We start from the raw sequence: 22,957 nt of genomic DNA, 5'->3' as shown, positions 1-22,957 counted from the left end.
GGTCAGTGAAATACACAACGTTACAAGACAACAGGCACAGGTCACATAAAATACACAACGATACAAGACAACAGGCACAGGTCACATACAATACACAACGATACAAGACAACAGACACAGGTTTCATACAATACACAACGATACAAGACAACAGGCACAGGTCACATACAATACACAACGATACAAGACAACAGGCACAGGTCACATACAATACACAACGATACAAGACAACAGGCACAGGTCACATATAATACACAACGATACAAGACAACAGGCACAGGTCACATACAATACACAACGATACAAGACAACAGGCACAGGTCACTGAAATACACAACGTTACAAGACAATAGGCACAGGTCACATAAAATACACAACGATACAAGACAACAGGCACAGGTCACATACAATACACAACGATACAAGACAACAGGCACAGGTTACATACAATACACAACGATACAAGACAACAGGCACAGGTCACATACAATACACAACGATACAAGACAACAGGCACAGGTCACATACAATACACAACGATACAAGACAACAGACACAGGTCACATACAATACACAACGATACAAGACAACAGGCACAGGTCACATACAATACACAACGATACAAGACAACAGGCACAGTTCACATACAATACACAACGATACAAGACAATAGGCACAGGTCACATACTATACACAACGATACAAGACAACAGGCACAGGTCACATACAATACACAACGATACAAGACAACAGGCACAGGTCACATACAATACACAACGATACAAGACAACAGGCACAGGTCACATACAATACACAACGATACAAGACAACAGGCACAGGTCACATACAATACACAACGATACAAGACAACAGGCACAGGTCACATACAATACACAACGATACAAGACAACAGGCACAGGTCACATACAATACACAACGATACAAGACAACAGACATATGTTATATACAATACACAACGATACAAGACAACAGGCACAGGTCATATACAATACACAACGATACAAGACAACAGGCACAGGTCACATACAATACACAACGATGCAAGACAAAAGGCACAGGTCACATACAATACACAACGATACAAGACAACAGGCACAGGTCACATACAATACACAACGATACAAGACAACAGGCACAGGTCACATACAATACACAATGATAAAATACAACAGGCACAGGTAACATACAATACACAACGATACAAGACAACAGACATAGGTCACATACAATACATAACGATACAAGACAACAGGCACAGGTCACATACAATACACAACGATACAAGACAACAGGCACAGGTCACATACAATACACAACGATACAAGACAACAGGCACAGGTCACATACAATACACAACGATACAAGACAACAGGCACAGGTCACATACAATACACAACGATACAAAACGACAGGCATAGGTCACATACAATACACAACGATACAAGACAACAGGCACAGGTCACATACAATACACAACGATACAAGACAACAGGCACATGTCACATACAATACACAACGATACAAGACAACAGGCACAGGTCACATATAATACATAACGGTACAAGACAACAGACACAGGTTATATACAATACACAACGATACAAGACAACAGGCACAGGTCACATACAATACACAACGATACAAGACAACAGGCACAGGTCACATACAATACACAACGATACAAGACAACAGGCACAGGTCACATACAATACACAACGATACAAGACAACAGGCACAGGTCACATACAATACACAACGATACAAGACAACAGGCACAGGTCACATACAATACACAACGATACAAGACAACAGGCACAGGTAATATACAACAGGCAACGATACAAGACAACAGGCACAGGTAATATACAACAGGCAACGATACAAGACAACAGGCACAGGTAATATACAACAGACAACGATACAAAACAACAGGCACAGGTAATATGCAACAGGCAACGATACAAGACAACAGGCACAGGTAATATACAACAGGCAACGATACAAGACAACAGGCAGAGGTAATATACAACAGGCAACGATACAAGACAACAGGCACAGGTAATATGCAACAGGCAACGATACAAGACAACAGGCACAGGTAATATACAACAGGCAACGATACAAGACAACAGGCACAGATCACATACACCAGACAACGATACAAGACAACAGGCACAGGTAATATACAACAGGCAACGATACAAGACAACAGGCACAGGTAATATACAACAGGCAACGATACAAGACAACAGGCACAGGTAATATACAACAGACAACGATACAAGACAACAGGCACAGGTAATATACAACAGGCAACGATACAAGACAACAGGCACAGGTAATATACAACAGGCAACGATACAAGACAACAGGCACAGGTTGCATTCAATAAACAACGATACAAGACAACAGGCACAGGTAACTCACAAAGGACAACGCTGCAAGACAACAGACACAGGTTATATACAACATACACTTTAAAAAAACAACAGGCACAGGTCACATAAAACAGACAACGTTAAAAACAACAAGCGCATGTCACATACAACAGACAATATTACAAGAAAATAGGCACAGGTTACGTACAATACTCATCGTTACATTACAACAGTAATATCTCACATACAGCGTATAACGTTACAATACAACATACAACGTTACAGAAAGAAAACAATTTTAGGTTACATAAATATTCAGTCATTACGAGAACAATAACACGATCGTTTAGTATCGTTTGGAAATTTCAGGGAATTGGTCTATAACTTAATGTATATTACTGAAGGATAACACGAACTGTTAAGCTCATAAGATCATGAGCACGCAAACCATCTACAAAGGAGATAGTATGCTTATCTCAAGAAACATTACACTTAAGTCTGGGTTTAACTTAGCTACATGATGCGTGCACCACAAATAAAGAGATCTGGTAATTTGGTAACTTGCAAGCTGTTATTTGTACTGAAAATAATTATACTACTGGCTATCCAAGAAGAAAATAACGAAAAATAAAAGGTTAGTTCAGAGATATACCAAAGGGTTTATTGCATAAAAATACAAAAGGTCCAACTATGCCAAACAGGGCATTACAAAGTAACCTTTCCTATTTTGAAATGAACATGCACATCGATATTTGCACGATAAATAATGGTTTTCGCTTATGTGAAAAGTATATTATGCTGCCACGTTAATGACGGTGGATGTATTGAGGACGATATTGGCGACATTCCCCTAAGAATACAAAAAGTTTTAGTGCGGAAATACAATTATCGGACACGTTTGAATGCGACTCTTTCTGTCATAGTTTGTTCAATTTGTTTTGTTATTTGGGAGGTTATATCCTGTTGCTCTCCAACGGAGAGAAAAATGATTTTGGACATTTAGCGCGCACAGCTTTATATAGCATTTCCATCGCATGTAATTACTGCCAGCTTCCTACATCCTAAGAATTGGATTTAACGCTCTGTACATGTACATTTTCCCTTGTTAATCATGATTATGATAACTGACCAATTTAACTACGGCACATTACACCGACGACTGTGAACTCTTTTTTTAATTAGAAAAGCATTCTAGGAAATAGGGAGGGTCCGGGTCTTTAAGATTACAATTTGTCAAGTTTCTTTGCGTATAAAATCATAGCATGTTCTCAAGCTTGATTGAAAATCAAACTACCTGACTTTGGATTTGAAATACGTCATGTTCAAAAGAATCTTGCAATGCGAAAGCACTACTAATGTGTATGTTGCAAACGAAGAAATATCTTCAGCTGCGTATGGTTGGTATTTTACCATTTGAATCTCGTAACCGATTCTAAGTTAAAACCCTGATTTCTATAAAGTAGTAATGATCAATTGTCACAAGTGATTTTCCACCTTTGTTCATCTGATGGACCATCACTTCTAGAGGTCACCCCCTGTCCGTCATTTCTCTTAAAGATAATTAGAGCTGTGAGAAGTGGGATTTAGGAGCAATTGAGTCAGAATATGAACGATCATTATCAATTATCACGACCGTTTGAAGATAGGTACCATAGGCTTTCATCATAGTAAGTCAATATAGATGTTATGTTTAACCACCCTTGTCAGGGGACACATCGCGACAAGACGACAAAAATTGTATAAATATCGTCAATGGTAAATGTTGGCACCTGCGGTGAAAGCTAAGCAAGAACTCACTGCCGGAGTTATCCGTTTTGCGGGCGTTCAACTTCACATTTGCCCCAGCAATAATCATCTCACATTTGCCACAGCATTTAGCAATAAGAGCAAACACAATCGGTTATAAACTACGAAAGAACATACACACCAAATGCAAAAAATCATCTTTTTATGTATAATTATTTTTAACTGTTTCGGATCACCTTGCCGAATACATTTTGCATTACGCTTTCACAACATTAACTTAAAGCCTTGATAGGCACTTAACCTGCTTTATTATTCAATATGTTACGTTTGGAATAAGAATATATAATTGTTTTTCGGAAGGCGAGTGTTTTGAATAGAATTCATCTGAATGTAGTTATGCAAAACTTGAAACCCTTGCAGTAAAAAAAAAACAAGTCACAAATGTCTTAGGTTTCATTGTTTACGCAATGAATATCGTCACAGTATTTGTTTATTTACGACATCAGGGATGTCTTTATCAGTATTTTTCACCGGGGAGACCATCGGCCATTGATTCCGACATTGTACTGCGCTCTATTGATCTCTGTCAGACAGTATTTGGCGGTTCTACAAATATGACCCTGCTACCAGCTGTTTATGGCGATAATATAATTAAGGTGTCGTCAACCCTAGCTGTGTTGCCTGATGTATGTTAAATTGATAGCTGTAAAAACGCCGGAAAGATAGAGTGGAATGGAATTATTTACTTTACAGGGTTAACGCCAGCGAAAAATTGCTCACGTCTTTAAAGCATGATATTCTTAAGGATACAGTTCTTGTCTATGTACTACCATTGACGAAATTACTATTTCTAAATGGATATATTCAAGAGCCAAAACAGACTATCCATGGTTTTAAATGAAAATTCAAGGCTTTGAGTGTTATGTCATGTACAAATCAATTAGATCGAAAAACATTTATAAACGTACAACTCACTGGCACTAGCTTTCGGTTTACTTATATTTCTGGTCACATCCTTCAATCTAAAGTATGCCAATTTAATTTCTTCGGTTGCTTCTATTAACGCAATTATTTAGGGAGAAAAAGATACCTCGAACTAGTGTGGTACATAAAATATAAATATTCAAGTGCTAATATGATACAATGAAACCTACTAGCACAGTAGAAAATAGATTCTAAAAAAGTAATCACGATGAGACAATATGACAGCATAATAGATTTATCCGCTTCATAGGCAAACTGTACCAATGGTTACACCGTACCTTGAAGGAGGTGACATTGCGATTTTTATATATGTAGCAAATAAAATACTGTCAAGTCATCATAAGCTTATTTGTTTTCATATTTTGTGGAAACATGTGTTACACAAAATATTTCTGATTCTGAGTTTTGACCCTCGCCTCGGCCAATAAGGATTTTCTGGTCAATATGACAGCATATTTCAATAATAATAAGACAATTGCATAATATTTACTAGCTACTGATTCCAGATTACTTATTCCAGTAATTAATTAGCTTAAATTGGTAGGGCTTTTGTTGTGTTCTAAATTCTAGCGCCATGTCGATACATATTCTGTACCGATATTTACAAATCAAATGCCCGATAACATATTTATATAGTTTATTTCCATATAAGATGCTTCGTATTAGCTTAAACAATTTAAAACACATAGAAATTGCAGAAAAACAAATACTATGAGATAGTTGCCTTTGGAAATGAATTGTCATTTACGTAATTAATGGAAACTATAGGGACAAGCCCAGCACCCGCATGAACTATGAATATGTTTATATAACTACAAGGATCAAAGCCCAACATATACAAATCGGATGACATAAAAAGTCAAAGACAACATTCATCAGTTTAGTTATATATTCAGTCTTATAAACACATCTATTTTTCATATTGTATATATGCACTGTGTTCTTTTTGGAGTTTTGAGCTGTTGTTCCATGTTTTTTTTTGTTTTTTTTTGTGTTCTATGTCTTTGGCTTTAACCTCGTGCCATTAAACACGGTTTATGTAAAAAAAAAATGGCTTCTGAGTTTGTTTCTGTAATTTTTCATATCAATATTTATTAACTGCCGTAAGGAATACTTTAAGGATATGGTTTCGTTTCGTGTGGCAAATGCAGAAATTGACATTCCTTTATTTGTTAAGAAGTTTATTACTGAGGGAATGCACTCAATGTAATCACTCGTTCACGTTTAATATGGTCAGAGTTAATGATAAAACATCATCAAAGATTCAAGTTAAAGCTTTATTGCTCCTAATTATTTAGAATAAACCAGGAAAAACTGTTGAAATTTGAATGTTTATTTTAAGCCTTGGATTAACAAAAATGCGTTCAAATGACTATATGTCAGTTGCTGTTTGGTGTAAGTTTATAAGAAAAACAGTTCATTGCAACAAAACTTTACAAAATGTTGCCGACGCTAAATATGTGAACGAGTCCGCTTAACGCAGTGTACACCTACGTTGACATCCGAGCTTCAGCTAAAGACTATGTATAAGGAGTTATGTATTATTTCATTTTTCCTGTTCGTCACATGAGCTGTTATCCATGAAACTATTCCTATTAAGATTTGTTGCGAAATTTGTGTTTATGATATACATATATAATGCAAATTGATTTATGTTATTAGAAAATAATGATAAGTCTAAACTCTATTTTCATTAAAGTAGCAATCATCACGTCATACTGCAACAAAATGCCTTTACACTCTGGAAATCCAATTACAAGACCGAAAGGGGATTGAAAATTTTCTTTAACGGTCATTATATCAACGCGCATACTGATATTGGCCAACGGCATTACTGAGTCTGCTTGATAAGAAAATAATTTTCCCTTGCCGCTGTGACGAAGTTCGCAGTGTTAAGATTTGCGATTTTCCTAGTAGATTTGAGAAAGTCAAAAAGCAATTATTAGACAACATGACCTGCGACGATAAACGTCCATAGGTTTTACATAGTTTAATTTAATGTTTTAAGATATATCCTGAGATACTCTTACGGAGGGAAAGAAATGATAGACAAATAGTAGGCCAAATTTTGAGTAACTTTTCTATCACATAGTATTTCTATTTCTATTAGTTCTTCTTTATCGGTTTTATTTATCGGTGTGTCTTCAAGCGCTTATTTCTAAATCATTTTTTTTTTGTTTCTAATTTGTTTGTGTATGTTACATTTCTAAAGAAGTACTGATTCTGTAGATATTGTCACCAATACGGAAACTGTCGTACTCTTGAATTCGTCTTTAAATCACGTTACTCTCTAATATTTGCAACGCCATTCTCAAGGAATGTGTCATCATGTGCTCACGTATGGCTTCCCCAATATTAACCATTATCTTGATAAATGGCACATTTTATTACGGGACATTACACCGACGAGACATAGCTTAGTATTTAATTAATTTGAGACCATTCATTTGTATTCATTCATTTTCGTTAGTAACGCAACAGTACTCTAACCAGGTGTGTGCCAAGAGTAATTTTGAAAGGTGCATGTTAAGCGTTTGCAGTTTTTGTAGTGCATATATCTACTCAGTGTACATGATCAAATTTCAAGTTTTTTTTATTCACCATAGCACGAACTGCTAAAGGTTAATCAAGTTGGAATGTTAAGTCAGATAAATTGAAACTTGGCCGGATAAAATCGGCATCTGTCGAATCTGTAAATTGCTCTGTCGTTTTTGGAATATTACAATTAGAAACTATATCAATAAAATATAGAAAACAACAAGGACAATTCCTTCATCCTTAAGTCGAACACACATCAAGTTCGAGACAGCGATATAAGAAACCGAGGACAAGCTCTTTTTTGAAGACGAACACACATCAAACACGAGATAACGCTGTAAGACAACAGGGACATTCCCTTCATCCCAAAGTCGAACACACATCTAACACTAGACAGCGCTATAAGACAAGAGAGACAAGCCCTCTATCCTAAAGTCAAACACACATCTAAAACTAGACAGCGCTACAAGACAACAGGGACATTCCCCCTACCCTATGGTCGAACACACATCAAATCATTAATATAACGGTTTATTCAGTGTTAAAAATTACTATTACTGGAACTATTTCGCATTACACATTCTCGGATTAATCTATTGATAGGCATTTGACGGTTCATAATATTTCATAGTATAGCATATCTTCTTCTTACAGCAATAACATTAGAGTTGTTTAGATTTCCTGTCTTTTATGCAGTAATACGCTAATAAACGAACTACTTTTTGCAACTATCCCCACGGTGGTTATTGCACGGTTAAACTCAGTATTCTCATCGTTCTGATATTAGGGTCAATGGATACACAAACACAAAGAAAACACTCCTCAACATGAAACTATGGTTAACATATGGTTGTAATTTGTTGGTTGGTTTATGGGAACGAGATAAAAAACCTTTGATTGCGACGGACATATATTGCTTCGGTTGCTAATTCATTTATTGCACGTACCTGTATTTTATCGTTGGGTATAAGCGATGCAGGATAAATTTATATATTGATAATAGCTATAACATTTTGTTTAAAAAAAAGAGTATTAGATATGACAATAAGAATAGAAAGGTTGCGAAAAATGCCGTGTACATGCAACTTTAGGTGTACCTACCCATCAAATTAAATCATTCCGTTTGCTTTAACGTTGTGGGCGAAACCTGTCTGTTCAAGTGTACATGTAGGCTGACAACTCAAAAACCATTTGAGGTATTGCCTTCAAACTTAATATACATAGCGATCTTTATAAGGTGTTGTACAGTACACATATGTTCAAGCTGATGGGTATAGCGGTCTTCAAGCAGTGTTAATAACTGTTTAAGTATTTGTTTTCTTACGCCGTACAGTTTTGTAGATGGTAATAAAGTTGACTTTTATACCTTGCCTTCCTTCAGTGTAGGAGTAAATTTTGTGCAGACCAACATCTAGCATTTTGTTACTAGTTTATATTTAAGGGACAGCTTAGACATTCATTTCAAGAGTTTCCTCTGATGGACACAAGCATTAGTGATAGTTTTTACAACAGGTACACTAGCAGCTAACTGCATAACTGTTAATTAAAAAAAAACTCAACCCTAAATCATATCCTCTTTCAAAATGCAAAGAAACTTCGATACATCACTTGGAGATATATGGGTGTTCTTGTTAGCTTTATTTTGATTGTTACATGGCCTTTTTTGCCATAAAACTATACCTAGTATTATTTTTACAAGACCTGTCTGTGATGATTGATGATAATCTTTTAATACAAATATAACGCAGACTGCAATATGAAATAATTATCATTTTTTATGAAAATTGTAGTGAGGCTAAGTTATATTTATTTGAACGTTTCACTCACTACAAAATTCTGAACAAAAAGCTTCGACACTCCTTGAAATTCTACTTTGAAGGCCCTGAGGACACTCCACAATTGCTTTAACGCTCATTATATCAACACTGATAATTGCGCAATAAATAACGATGCACGGCATTACCGAATCTTCTTGACGAGAAAATAATATGCTGTTGCTGCGATAACGAAATTGGACAGCTTTCGCATGCTTCCTGTTTGTTTTATTATTTATGTTTTGTTGTCTTTTCCTCAGTTGCTCCTACCAAGTGAAAGTAAATTTTGGTCATTTAGCACACATAGCTCTTAGTAGCTTTTACATTACATTATTACTATTTTCAGCGGACATGCGGAATTCAATTTCCAACAATTGTTTGAAAACAGTGCTTGCTCCTTTTACTTCGTTTCTACAGATGGTCATGACAAGGCAAACAGTTTTTTACGATTGTATACGTCCTGTGCCTGCATTTTCGACGTCTTTTTTACAATTATCTTTATTAGTAACACATGTTACCAACGTGACCATTGCCTTGTATTTAGTTTACTTGAGTCCCGTTTTATGTCATCTAAAGACATTGGATAATACCAGGGTCATGAATACGAACAGTATCAAGTCCTGTTATGGAAATCGACTGAGAAAAGTACTTTTAGTGTATTTCAAAGAACCATTTTCCTTTTACAAATTGTACAATTTCAGATTCATATATCATAAGCGCAAGTTCCATCTCATATACTAAATTTGAAGAAAATCTCAAGCAAAATGAAAAATTGCAGTTTTACCACCTTAGTCAGATTGCAGATTTGGGACCGTTTGTAATCACGGCCCCAATTCCCTCACCTATTCTTGAAAGGCGATGCTATTGATTGCATTGCCACCCGATAGCTTATTGTGTGATCGTCCTCTTTGGTTGGAGAGTCTGTCTGATTAAAATAACGACGTTGTCATTCCATAAACCAAAATATAATCATGCTGTCGTCTTATATAGCCATAAGGCGTAAAAACGTCGGATAAGTAGGAACGAAATTAAACCATTGATCTACTACATGGTGAAACACGACCACGCGTTTATCATGTTTATAAACTGAATTGTCATCAATGATATATATTTCTAGCCATTTTGAAATTCTATACCTAGGTTTTATCTGTGAACTAAAGAATATAAACACGAACAATTATACATCACACGTTCACTTTCCTGCACAACATTATGCTGACAAGACACCGTATAATTAATTATATGAGTCTTATGCCACCTCTATTTATGTTTAGACACTAAAGACTTAAACTGACAAAAATATTTTGAACTGTTTTAAAATGAAATATCCAGGGCTGATGCGATGAATATAATGTTCTATCTATACCACACGTCACTCACTGTGGTATCTCAGTAAAAACAAACCGGGAACTTATTTGTCAGAGACGAAATTTGTCTTAATTAATTACAGCTATATAAAGTAAACCTTCAAGGCATTTCTCTGTTTGTTTTTGTTAATCAAATCAAAAGTTGTGTAATTCCTGAACTCTTAATTGAATTTGATACGATTTTTTGGTGAAAAGGGCGTAGAACTCGTTTGGTAAACCAGACTATTGCTTTAAATTCAATGATTCATGAACTGTATGTTTAAAGAAAAAAATGTGTTAATAATATTGATGATTTTTTTATACTTTCTGTGTCCAAAATGTATTGTTCGAAATGTACAATACCAAATTACGATACCACAATCTGTACCAAACTATACTAGGGTGTTGCAATTTAGGGAAAAGAGTATTGTGAATTAATATGTTGCCAATGTTTAGATTAAAAAAAAATGACTTATGACGGATATCCAAAATGCATGTGCAATTACTTCGCACTTGAATATATAACCGATATGAAATTACTGGAAGAATGATAAACTAATAAGCTTTACTCGTTTTATTATCAATATGTTGTATACATTGTAATACATAACTGAGTTTGGTGATTTGGGTGAATGTATTCACAATTTTTTAAATCAAACTGAGTTAAGCTATTTTAATCGACCGATTTCTCTTTCAAAGTTTATAAAACAAATAGTTATTAGATAGGATTCAATCTTGTTCACAACTGTGGTTGGTTTCATTAAATTGAGTAAAGAAAACATCAATAAGGTATACGACTATCATTCGTCCACTTCCTGACTATGCGAACGTTTTTTGGACAATATATCTCTAGCCGATTAAGACGAATTTGATAAAAATTCAACACGAGGCTGCCAGATTTATTTTTGGTGCAATTTTAATTTTGTGCATTAACAATTTATAGATAGGAACTTCTCTCGAGTCTCTCAAATACAGAGGACATAAAGGTGTTCGCACAAGTTCTCATAGACTCCAACATTCATTCCTTCGCGTGAAGATGGTTCCACCTTTAAAAATCTTCAGAACTCAGACAACATCATCAACCTCAGCAAGGCAGTTTTTTGTGTACACGAAACAAAAATGTACGCTGCTTACAGTATCATGTATTAAAAAAGTCCACGACGTCTGTCTTAAATACGATAAGGGACGGCATAACAATATATGGTTCTTTAACCAAGTTCAGCCTCGTTAATCGATACCCAGTAAAACACGAGGTCATAATAAAACTTTATTCCTCAAGCTCGAATAATCGAATAGTTAAATGAGATATTTCAGTAAACTTGGCACGATATCTTATCTAATGGCATGTATTTTACTATAGTTTCGGTTTTCGGCCGTATTGGAAAATATCCTGTCCATAAATCACTTATAGTAATTCCATTGCGTTTGAAATACTGCCTGGAGTAACTAATGAATCAAAAATAAATCCGGAAAAAAATAAATATAGTAAAACAGAATCGATAGCAAGAACAGAATATAATGTAATTATTGAGATAAAGATAAAAACCCTAAGGCCAATAAATGTCAGAGAGGCTCCATTGAATCACAATACTACAACATTATACGACATAGGAAGGTTTGAAGTATATATTGTCCTTCTTTCAATGGTCAGAATGTCATCTAAATGATAAATAGTTTTGCCTTTCTGCTTTTGTGTGTTTTCAATAAGAATGACAGTTTTTGATAAACGCTTTTAAAATATGTTTTTGATTCTACGAGTATTCTCGTATTTCTATTGATGTCTTTCATTCATTTGTATGTGAAGGTTGTTTCTGGGTATTAACTACTATGGTGTTGATAACTTAATGAATCTAATCAATGGAACAGTGAATACATGACAAAAACATAACATGCTTTAATTTTTCATTCAGTTCATTTTAAGCAATGATAATCATTCTTTACAATTTGGCGGAAGAAAAACGTACAATCGTAATTTAGACACTTAAACGAAGAAGTGCAACAAGATTGGAAATAGTTGTAGAAGTACTACTGGCTGACACTTTCCAAACAACAACACTTGTGGCTTTGTAGTGATTGCCGCAAAGTTAAAAAAATAAATAATTATTTTATTTAGAATTATTGTTTATATAGTTGGAAAAGTTTTAAAAGTGATGATCACTTGGTGTTGTCATAAGCGGTGGGAGGGTCCGATGTAGATGTAAAGTTTATGGGAAGCATTTTATTGAGGCGATATATATATATATATGGATGACACAAAGTTCTAGTTTTTAGAAAATAGAAAAAAATATGCTTTTTTGAAACTGAGAGGGGCATGTTTATGTCCAAACAAAAGAAGCTCTAGGGTAAAATTGTTCAGACTGTAGTGATTATCAAACAAATCCATTTGATGGTTGCTATATATAATTGGCAGTTGAGGAAAGATTGGTATCATCGATTTACCCGCTTATACACATTGGACTTCCAACGATTTTGTTTGGAGAAGTGGTGTGTACATTCAATGAACTACAGTGCATTCGAGTGTGTTGCAAACAGATGTCACTAGGCCAGAAATACAAGTGTGCAGGTACCCAACGATCATCTTTATTTGATTTGTATCGAAAAGAATCGAGTGAAGCTTATTTTTCTTTAATTGACGCTGGATGAGAATTCAAGAGCGAAATTGTCGATGGTAAGCAAGATTGCGAGACAATTTGCGTTTTGCAGTGAAGAGTTCTGATTTCACTGACTGTTTAAAGTACTGTCTGCAACCAACGATGGCGGCATTAACGTTTAAAGGTTTAGAGGCGTCATGAAATGATGAAAGAAAAGACATGCTTCAGGCGTCATGATATTGGTTGCTGAAGACAGGTTTCAGAATCGAGGTTTTCAAATGATACCAGTTGTATAGCTCCATATATAATACGAGTTGCCTTGCTGCTCTGTATTACTTATACAATCATATTTCATTGCTTCAAAGAGGCCATTCAAAACCACGTATGTCGTGCACTGTGTTAAGGACGTGACTGTGTATTTATCAGTTAAAGCGTTAGGTCAGTCGAGAGTCGGCTATAGTTCAAGTATTACAAATAAAATTAACCTAGTACGGTCTTTGTCATATGCGTTATTTTGTTTCACATCAACTATACCTATACTTTACATTTCTCAAAGAGACAAAGCATAGCCAGCAAGTCCAACTTTTAATATTGAGTTATGTTGAAATAAAACGAATACGAGAACAGCTCCATTTTCTATCGGACGTAATGTTGCATAAAAACCGAAATTAAGATGTATTTTATTCCTACAGACAAAGCATGAATTATGTATGAATTGGAATGTTAATAAATATAGATATCGAAGGCATAAAACCATTTGTTGGATAAATAATTGAGAAGGATCAATTTTGCATGAAAAACAGACTCATTTAGAAGGCGGTGTCTGTGGACATGTTATATTCTATTATATTTGCTTTGGCTCAAATCCAAGCCATGGCAAAACATGCATATTCCCTCAAATGGAAGGTCACAGTAAAGTTATAACTTGTAAACATACACTCGTTTTGCCTGTTTAAAAGTTATGTCTTATTTTCCAAAATTGGTCACGATTCTGCAGCATTTGCTGGAGTGTTGTTTCCGTTGGCTTATAGAGATTTATCAGGGATATAGAATTGGTGTTTCACTGTTTGAAACCAAAATTCAGCGCGCACTGGGCTGAGACACAAATTCAACGGTACACGCATTTGAAATCATGTTTAGGCATATACAAAAAATAAACATTGTTTATTTCAATGAAACCAGAAGCAAAGATGTAAATAGTCATTGCAGCTCGCTCAGTGAAATATATTGAAACAAATGTGAAAAACTACAGAAACAACCTCAGTTACAAAACAAATAAACATAAACCCGGTTTAATGGCACTGGGTTAACGCCAAAGTAATAGAACACAAAAAAATCACAAACAAGAAACTTGGAAGAACAACACAAAACTCCACAAACGGCACAATGCATACATACTATATATATAAGAACTTATCAATGATTGTTAGGTACCGCTTTGGAACGGTCAGTACAATGTAAATTTACTGGGGATTTAACGTGCACACACCTCACTGTTATCCCAGCAATTCAAAATAAAGAAAAAATCGTAAAAGGTAAATCTTATCATAGTATACATTAACTTGATGAAACTGAATAATAAAACACATAAAAAAAACCTTATAGATAAAATCCAAGTACTTCAATTATTAGAGATCCCAACTTTACAGACGGAGGAACATTCAGAGCACCTAATGCAAAAACTTTTCAAAGATACGATGCAGTTATTGTTTGAAACTATGAGCATCACACACAGTCTGCTTTATGAGATAAATGGTTTAAAACTGTGTGATCATAGAGTTAAATAATAAAAAGCATCATTTTACTAAAACTGTGAACAAATAAAGAAAACATTATTAAAATAAAAGCGACATATATTAGCTAATCTTTTCTTCCAAATAATTACCTATGTAAAATATTTGAAGAAAATGACGTCACATGCCAAAACACTCCGAGCCAGCCGATTCGGTTTAAAGATAACATGAATCATCCAAATTTGCATAAAATCGAAGGACTGAAAGCTTAGTCGAGTCAGTCAAAGAAGGTTTTAAAGATAACATGAATCTGCATAATTTTCATAAAATCAAAGGATTGAAAGCTTAGTTATGTAAGGGTGATATATTCGACCCTATATTTTGTTTCAGGAATTCATCTTCAAAAACTAAAAGGCAAGTACTTTTCAAAGTATTGCCAGACTATTATATTTATATCTACGGTTTAATTAAAATCCAAGTAATTCATTGAGTCTATCTGACAAACTACCTGCTGGAAACATTTTAATTTTACGAATTTTCTTTAAAACATCACCATAAAGTCGGGATGAGCAATACTATTAGCAATCAGCGAATTGAGACTACTATTGGACTTTGATATATGATTATAATGACCTTAAACAAATTTTGTGAAAGTTTACCTTAATTTGTAATATCTGATACCCTGTTTTAGAAGTTTTTCCGTCATAATTTTACTGCGAGAGCTAAGTTTTTGATATCTGTACATATTCTATCAAATCTTATCAACAGTGCAATAACAACAACGTATGATGGGGAACTAGGAACATCTCCATCTGAAGAAGGATAATTAATTATTTCAAAATTTAAATCATCACGTCTATCATAAAGATTGATATTCAATATATCTTCCTTTACTTCGAGTTGCAGATCTAAATTGGATGCTTTAAATCGGATGTACTAGATTTATTAAGTTGCAATTGTGAAGGGTAAATCGATTGAATATTATCTGTTAACACATGATTATCCAAACTTAGAATATCATCAATATATCTAAAAGTGCTAATTAATTCATCAACTAGAGCGAAATCTCCAGACTTAGATATTTTCAACATATATTCACTTTCATAGCAGTATAAAAAGAGGTCTGCAAGTAAAGGTGCATAACTGGCACCCATTGGAATGCCAATTTTTTGCTTATATAAACATTTACCGAATTTTAGAAAAGAGTTATTAACTACAAAATTTAAACTTACACTGAAACCGACAATTATGCTCTACATATTATAATAAATACTATTGACATTACTAGCAATAATGTATTCCGCAAACTTTCCTTAACACTAGATCATTTATTACTCATATTATTCGTATGCTTGTATGCCTTTGTAATAGAGGTAAGTATTAACATAACCATAATGGCATTAATATGTGTATGTATGATTTTGTGCGGAATTTACGCCACAGGCATGTTATAACTAAATAAAAAAAATAACAGACTGTGGTCCAGTATGCCATCTCTATATTTATGATTGAGAATGCTGATTCAGAATGCTATTTTCTTAATGTCTGGGTGATGCACATCATTTATAGTTGTTTCACTTTAAATTCAGTCTAATAATTGCACTCAGAGAGTAAAGGTTTATAAATAACTCAGAGAATAATAATGTTTTGCTGGAACAAAAAGTTTTTTCCGGCCTGATGCGACATTGAATCCTTGAAAAAGGTACAACACTTCAAAGTGAGTGAATTTTCTGACGAGATACGCGACATATCGTTTTTATTGTTTAAATCGATGGAGTTTGAACTGAAATTTAAGGAAATGTATGTTTGTCATACACGTGAAACGCTAGAAATGGCTTTTTCAATCTGGAGAGCTGTTTGTTTGCATTGAATGTATAGAAAATTATTAGTAGTGCATAGTCTACATATACTGTCCCTTCTTCAATAAATCTGGTAACTACATTTCAGCAAGCCAGTATTGCATAGTTTCCAATTGAGTTCACCTCTGAGTAAATTGTGAATATAACTCGTAAAATCGCTTTTAACATATTCAAATAAACTTATTTCTTAAATCACAGTTTCAACGCGGCATCGACATTTATGTTGGAAGTAAATTTTTGCGATCTACAGGAAAAAGAGCGGGCTGAGTTAGCCCATCCTTTTTTCTATAGATCGTCAAAAATGGTCTTAACTTATTTTGTATTGCTGGTGCATTCGTCAGTATCGATCGCGTTATAATTAATGAACAGACAATTAGAAAAATCCTCGTTGTCATTGGCCAACACAAAAATGCAAGTATAGGCTTCCTTTTACTACTAGCACTAGTTTAACAAGTAAGCGTTGATGAAAAATGCAATAACTGAAATTTACGGTATGAAACTACTTTGGTGCAATGGTAAGAAGCGATTAACGTACTATTAATGAACAGTAATCTTCGATTGTCATTGATCCACACTTAAATGCAACTACCATGCTTCTGATGCCTTTTACTTCTGGCACTAGTGTAACAAGTAAGCCTTTGTGAAAAATACACTGACTGATATACTGCATGCAACTTTAGTGCAATATCCAGAATCGATCTACGTATAATAAATGAACAGAAAACTTTAAAAAATCCTCAATTGTCAATGGCCCTCACAAACATGCAGAAGCCAACTAATTTTGGTGATAACGATATTTGATGTTTTCTCTTGTCACATTGTGTGTCTCTCGTAGTGTTTCCATTAGGATTGAATTATTGTAACTTAAGAATGTTCTGATTAAGTTAAAAGTTAACAATTTTAATACTAATTTTACCACCACTGAAATGCGCGTGTATTTATATAAAAGCTTAGAATAATATCCAAAAATTAGAAGTTATCAAATGTTAATGTTACATGATATACTTTGATCTCTTATAGTTCAATCCTCATGCCTTTAAACAAGTTGGTATTTAAATATTTTCCTAATTGGCATGTCCTTGTCGTTTCCATTGTATTAAGGAATGCAATAAAGATTCTCGACATACACAAGACATTGCTTGTCCATGCATACGGTAATAAATATGATTTAAAATATAGAATATATGTAAATTATATTAGTAAATCGACTAGATTCGGTGTCGCCTATGTTGCATTGCCAATATCCGACGACATCGTCATCACGTTTTTGACTTCTCTCAAAATGACACAGTGTCCATTAAAACTTTGACAAACTTGACCATAACATTACAAGACAAGTGAAACTATATAGCCAGTTTGTTGGTAAGGTGAAGATTCGCTTTAATGTACCTAATTCAATGCATATAATAAGTATACGTCTATGTCAGAAATACAATTTACGGCATATACAAGCGATACCTCTTTGTTTAGAAGTGAACTGGACCAATGCAAAAGAGAACATGGATGCGGCTTCATATGAAAAACTTTATCATAATATAACGAAACGGATGGAACTAAATAGTCAGTGTGTTGGTAAGGTAAAGGCTGGATAACTGAATGATATTGTTTCAACATTTTAAAGTTTAAAATAATTATTCGTCTTCAATAACACATTTCAAGACGTATAACAAATAAACTCCAGAAATGTCAGAAATAAAACATTTAACGGCATAAAATAGCTATACCGTTTTTTTTAAAAAGTGTACCGGATCAATGTAAAAGAAAACATTGATGCAGCTTCATGTGACAAACTAATTTCAGAGCCTGCAAGACAGGCGCCAAAAGCGGATCACTCGCACGTAACTTTTCTGCAATTAATCTCGGGGGATTTCATAAACGAGTCATTTTGGCGTTTATATGGAAATGGAACTTACTTTAACGTTTTCTTGGCAATCCATTCATGGTATGCCTTTGGCTGTAGCAGTATTTTCGTATGACCGTGTGTACAGATCAGTGAATGGACATATTCAGTAATATTAAAAAATTGTGTAACAATAAACAATTATTCTATTTCAGTAACATGTTTAGTTTGTTCGTAGTCCGAAACACAACTCAGACATTTTTACTCATGGCTACTACTTGAGTGTACTACAATTTTGATGTTGTTTAATTATACTCGTATGATGCACTCTCAAGTCAGGTCCTGTGAATCCTGACATTGTCAAAGAAAGTTACTATTTCTAATTCATTTCCTTAACATTTCCAAGTTAATAGGCAACACTTTCAGATTGGAAAACATGCCATTACACATATATGACAATACATTTCCTTAAAATTCAGTTCAAATCCAATTGATTTAAACTAATAAAGGTATGTCACGTTTCTTTTACGAAAATTCACTCAGTTGCCGTTAATTTTTCCACGGATTCCATGTTGCATCACGCCGGAAGAAAGCAAAGTTCTAGTCAGCAGAAAATATAGGAATACTTTGCATTTAGTTAAAACGTAACAGAAACCAATGTTATAACTATAAGGGCATGCATGATAGCCAAAATGTACTTTACTAGTAGCATTGTAATTGTAGTTCCTGTTAACAAGGAGGTGTGATAGCGCAAATTTTAAGAAAAATCTTGTTTAAAGGCACATGTCTAAGGCGTTACAGAAACATAGCGCACAAGCAACACGGACACCCCACGGATATGTCTCGATATCGTTAAAGATGTTGAATAAGTGTGTAAACATGCGTAATAATACCTTCCTTTCACGGGCAAAGGGTCACGATGAATATATGTAGTGGCCTAAAACCATGTAACTGCAAGTAATTAACGTCCGGATTAAGAATCTCTACATATAATTGACTTAAGTCAATTCGACATGTTCAGATGTGAAGCCATACATAAATACATTTTTCAAACACATACATTCTGTGACAACATCTTCTTCTAACTAGCTTAGCTGGCCTTAGCAAAAGTTTTAACCTTTGCCTGTTATATAGGCTGATATCACTATAATCTTTCAGAAAGGCAGGAGGGATCATTAATATAAAGGTTTTGTCATTTCGAGAGCAAATCAGTACATTCTTGTTCCAAGGCAGTTTATAAAATGAAGACCTCTGTATTTTCTGAGTCATAAGTGCAACAAACATATGCTTATTATCAAAATCAGTTTGCTCTCGCATTTGCAATTGCAACGATAAGTATTCACGAGTGATGGAATGATATGCCTTGCAAAAAACATCGAACGGAGGACATTCATCTAAGGAGATGACCCTAGACGGCAAGAAATCGTTCCTGCTTTAATCAATGCTAGATCTCTGAAAGTAGATTACACTGAAAAGCGAGGCGGTAAGGATGGTAAGCCGTGGTAAGCCTCCGATATCTTATTTAAGCCCGTCGTCCTCTGTAGATTCCAGTTAATGGTGTTCCTCTGAATGTGTCACCGCCTCTATGATAGAAGGATATCTTATGTTTCTTCAAGGTACGTGCTGCTTTATTCTACGAATATAATCTCAATATAACATATGCACGCGAGCATCCGATGGCGATTATGGATTGCCTATCTATGAGTTTTCGGGGTTTGACTTGCGGCTTAAATATTCAATTCGTTGATGGAAGTGTATTGAAGCTGCACATTTTCTTAAACTGTATTCTGTGTTGAGAGGAATATAGGATATTTGGAGACAATCGGTCGAGCATTAAGTTAGTAACGGTATTTACAAAAATATCTTCGTCCGTACAAGGGCCTTAACACGTCAACCTTTAATAAAAGTAAGAGTATATATTGGGAGATTTGTGATGATTGATCATGATCCTATTTTTTTAGACTTGCTTATGTTTCACTATAATATTTTGTTTTTTAAGTTGTGCCGTGGCCATATCGTGGGTCAATGTAGCTGCCGCCTATGATACAGCCTGACATTATGAAAAGCATTAAAAACTTATATTTACGCTTAAATTTTCACCGTGATTGACACTTTGTAATCTATTTTGCAAATGACATACATAGTGTAAAAGAAAAATTGTCGACCTCAAATTGTTTTTGTTTTGTTTTTAATTATAGCGGATCAGTAACGTCGTTTACCATTGGTTAAATATCGTGGTGCATGTCAAATCAGAGTGTAATTGACGTCAAAACCGTACGGAAATGCAACTATATGCGTATTTGGTCTCTTCTAGTATACTTCATGCTAGCCTAAAGTCTAAGGTAATCCGGAAGAAAGAATGTTTGTCGGTTTTAGTTTCGTTTAAATAAAAGTTCATATTTTGAGACTTTAAATAAAAGTTCATATTTTGACACAGATAGGTGTGTTTTACGCTTTTCTACGTATTATAGCAATACTGCAGTTGCGGTGTTATTTAGTATCAGGTTATCTGAGCTGCAATAAGCAGAAATAAAATGGGTCTTCTGGTTTGTTAGATATTATTAAATTAATAAACAGTTAAATAATATAAAATAACAAAAAAAATGCTTTCGGCATCACATACAAAGAAGCGTAAGACTACCTTAAATAATTCATGGTCCTAAAATATAAGTCAAACCACGTGCGCCACCATTCTGTGTTTAGTCCCATGAAACAAAAACTTCATATTTCCTAATTACGCCAAATTTACTGTTCTATTCTACAATATTCGCAAGGCAGTTATACGCCACCATAGTGTACAGTTTTGTTTATTATTGATTAACATCAACTTTAGTATACGGTAAGACAAATTTTGATATCTGAAGTGAACATTATTGTTCTGAAGTGCAGGACAGAGTTTGTTAACCTCTGAAACGTGTTATGTTTGTTTGATGATGGTAAGCATGTTATTGCATTTGTCTTTATGAATTTTGGGGATTCTTCCAGATAACTGTTCCAAAATGACACATTCAAACGAATGGCAAATTGAGTGATGAATAAAAGCGGACGTGTAAATTGAGTTGCGTGTGTTGTAATATGCGTTTATAGTGAACTGAGACCGCAACCAACCCTACATTATTTCGTATTTGAAATGGTTTCTCCTTACAATTGCTTTTTAATTTTTAAGAGAGTGGTATGGTCCGAATTCGGGGTCAATGTTGTGCTTTAACTGTTAAGGGGCCTGTCCGCGTTGCTTCAGAATGCAACTATGGCTGCATTTGCAATGCAATTCTGAATGAAAATTTAGGAGTCGGATGAATTCTGTAATCGGGGTCAATGTTGTGCATAAACTGTTTAGGGGTCTGTCCGCATTATTTTAGAATGCATCTCTGGCTGCATTAGCAATGCGTATAGAATTTCACGAATTTCAAACAGAATGAGAGACTCCATTTAGAGATTGAGACAAGACATAGCATTGTATGATTTTATATTTTCACTGAACCCGGTTGCTCTTTGTATACAAACGGTGACTTATTTCTGTCTATCGGCATACCGCCATTTTGTCACCCATACATGTATACCAACTGTATAGCTACAAAAAGCACGTTCAACAGACAGATAAATTCATGTTGTCTATGTTTCGTTTTCAGATATATACATACGAAATATATATTTCTCCCACCTCAGATAAGTAGATCCATTAATTTAACCATGCTAGAAATTCTTATCTTGCCCACGGGCGAAGATAAAATGCCCGTTTGGAACTTCTTTTAATGGTCACCGCATTGTAATTACCTCCCTTGTTGAAGACTGTCGTCTGTAGCGCATAATGGAAACCTTGTCTTGTGGCAATATTTAGAACGCGAGTTAATTATTTCTCGCTTCAAATGTCGCCAGAAAACAGTTTTCACGCACCTTACAAGAAATAATGCTTCACTCTTCTTAGAACTATTTAAAGACCGATCAGACCATTTACATACTCCGAATCACTGCGCGAATATCCATGACAACCACGAATTATTGCATATCCGTACGCAATTATTTTCACTAAGCACAAAAGAGTACGGCAAAAAATACATTTTTGCTTAATTTTGTTTAACTGAGTTGGGAGAAAAAGCATCTACCATA

Source organism: Mya arenaria, chromosome 6 (genome assembly GCF_026914265.1).
Source record: "Mya arenaria isolate MELC-2E11 chromosome 6, ASM2691426v1".
Lineage (NCBI taxonomy): Eukaryota > Metazoa > Mollusca > Bivalvia > Myida > Myidae > Mya > Mya arenaria.
Note: the sequence above shows the minus strand (reverse complement) of the source record.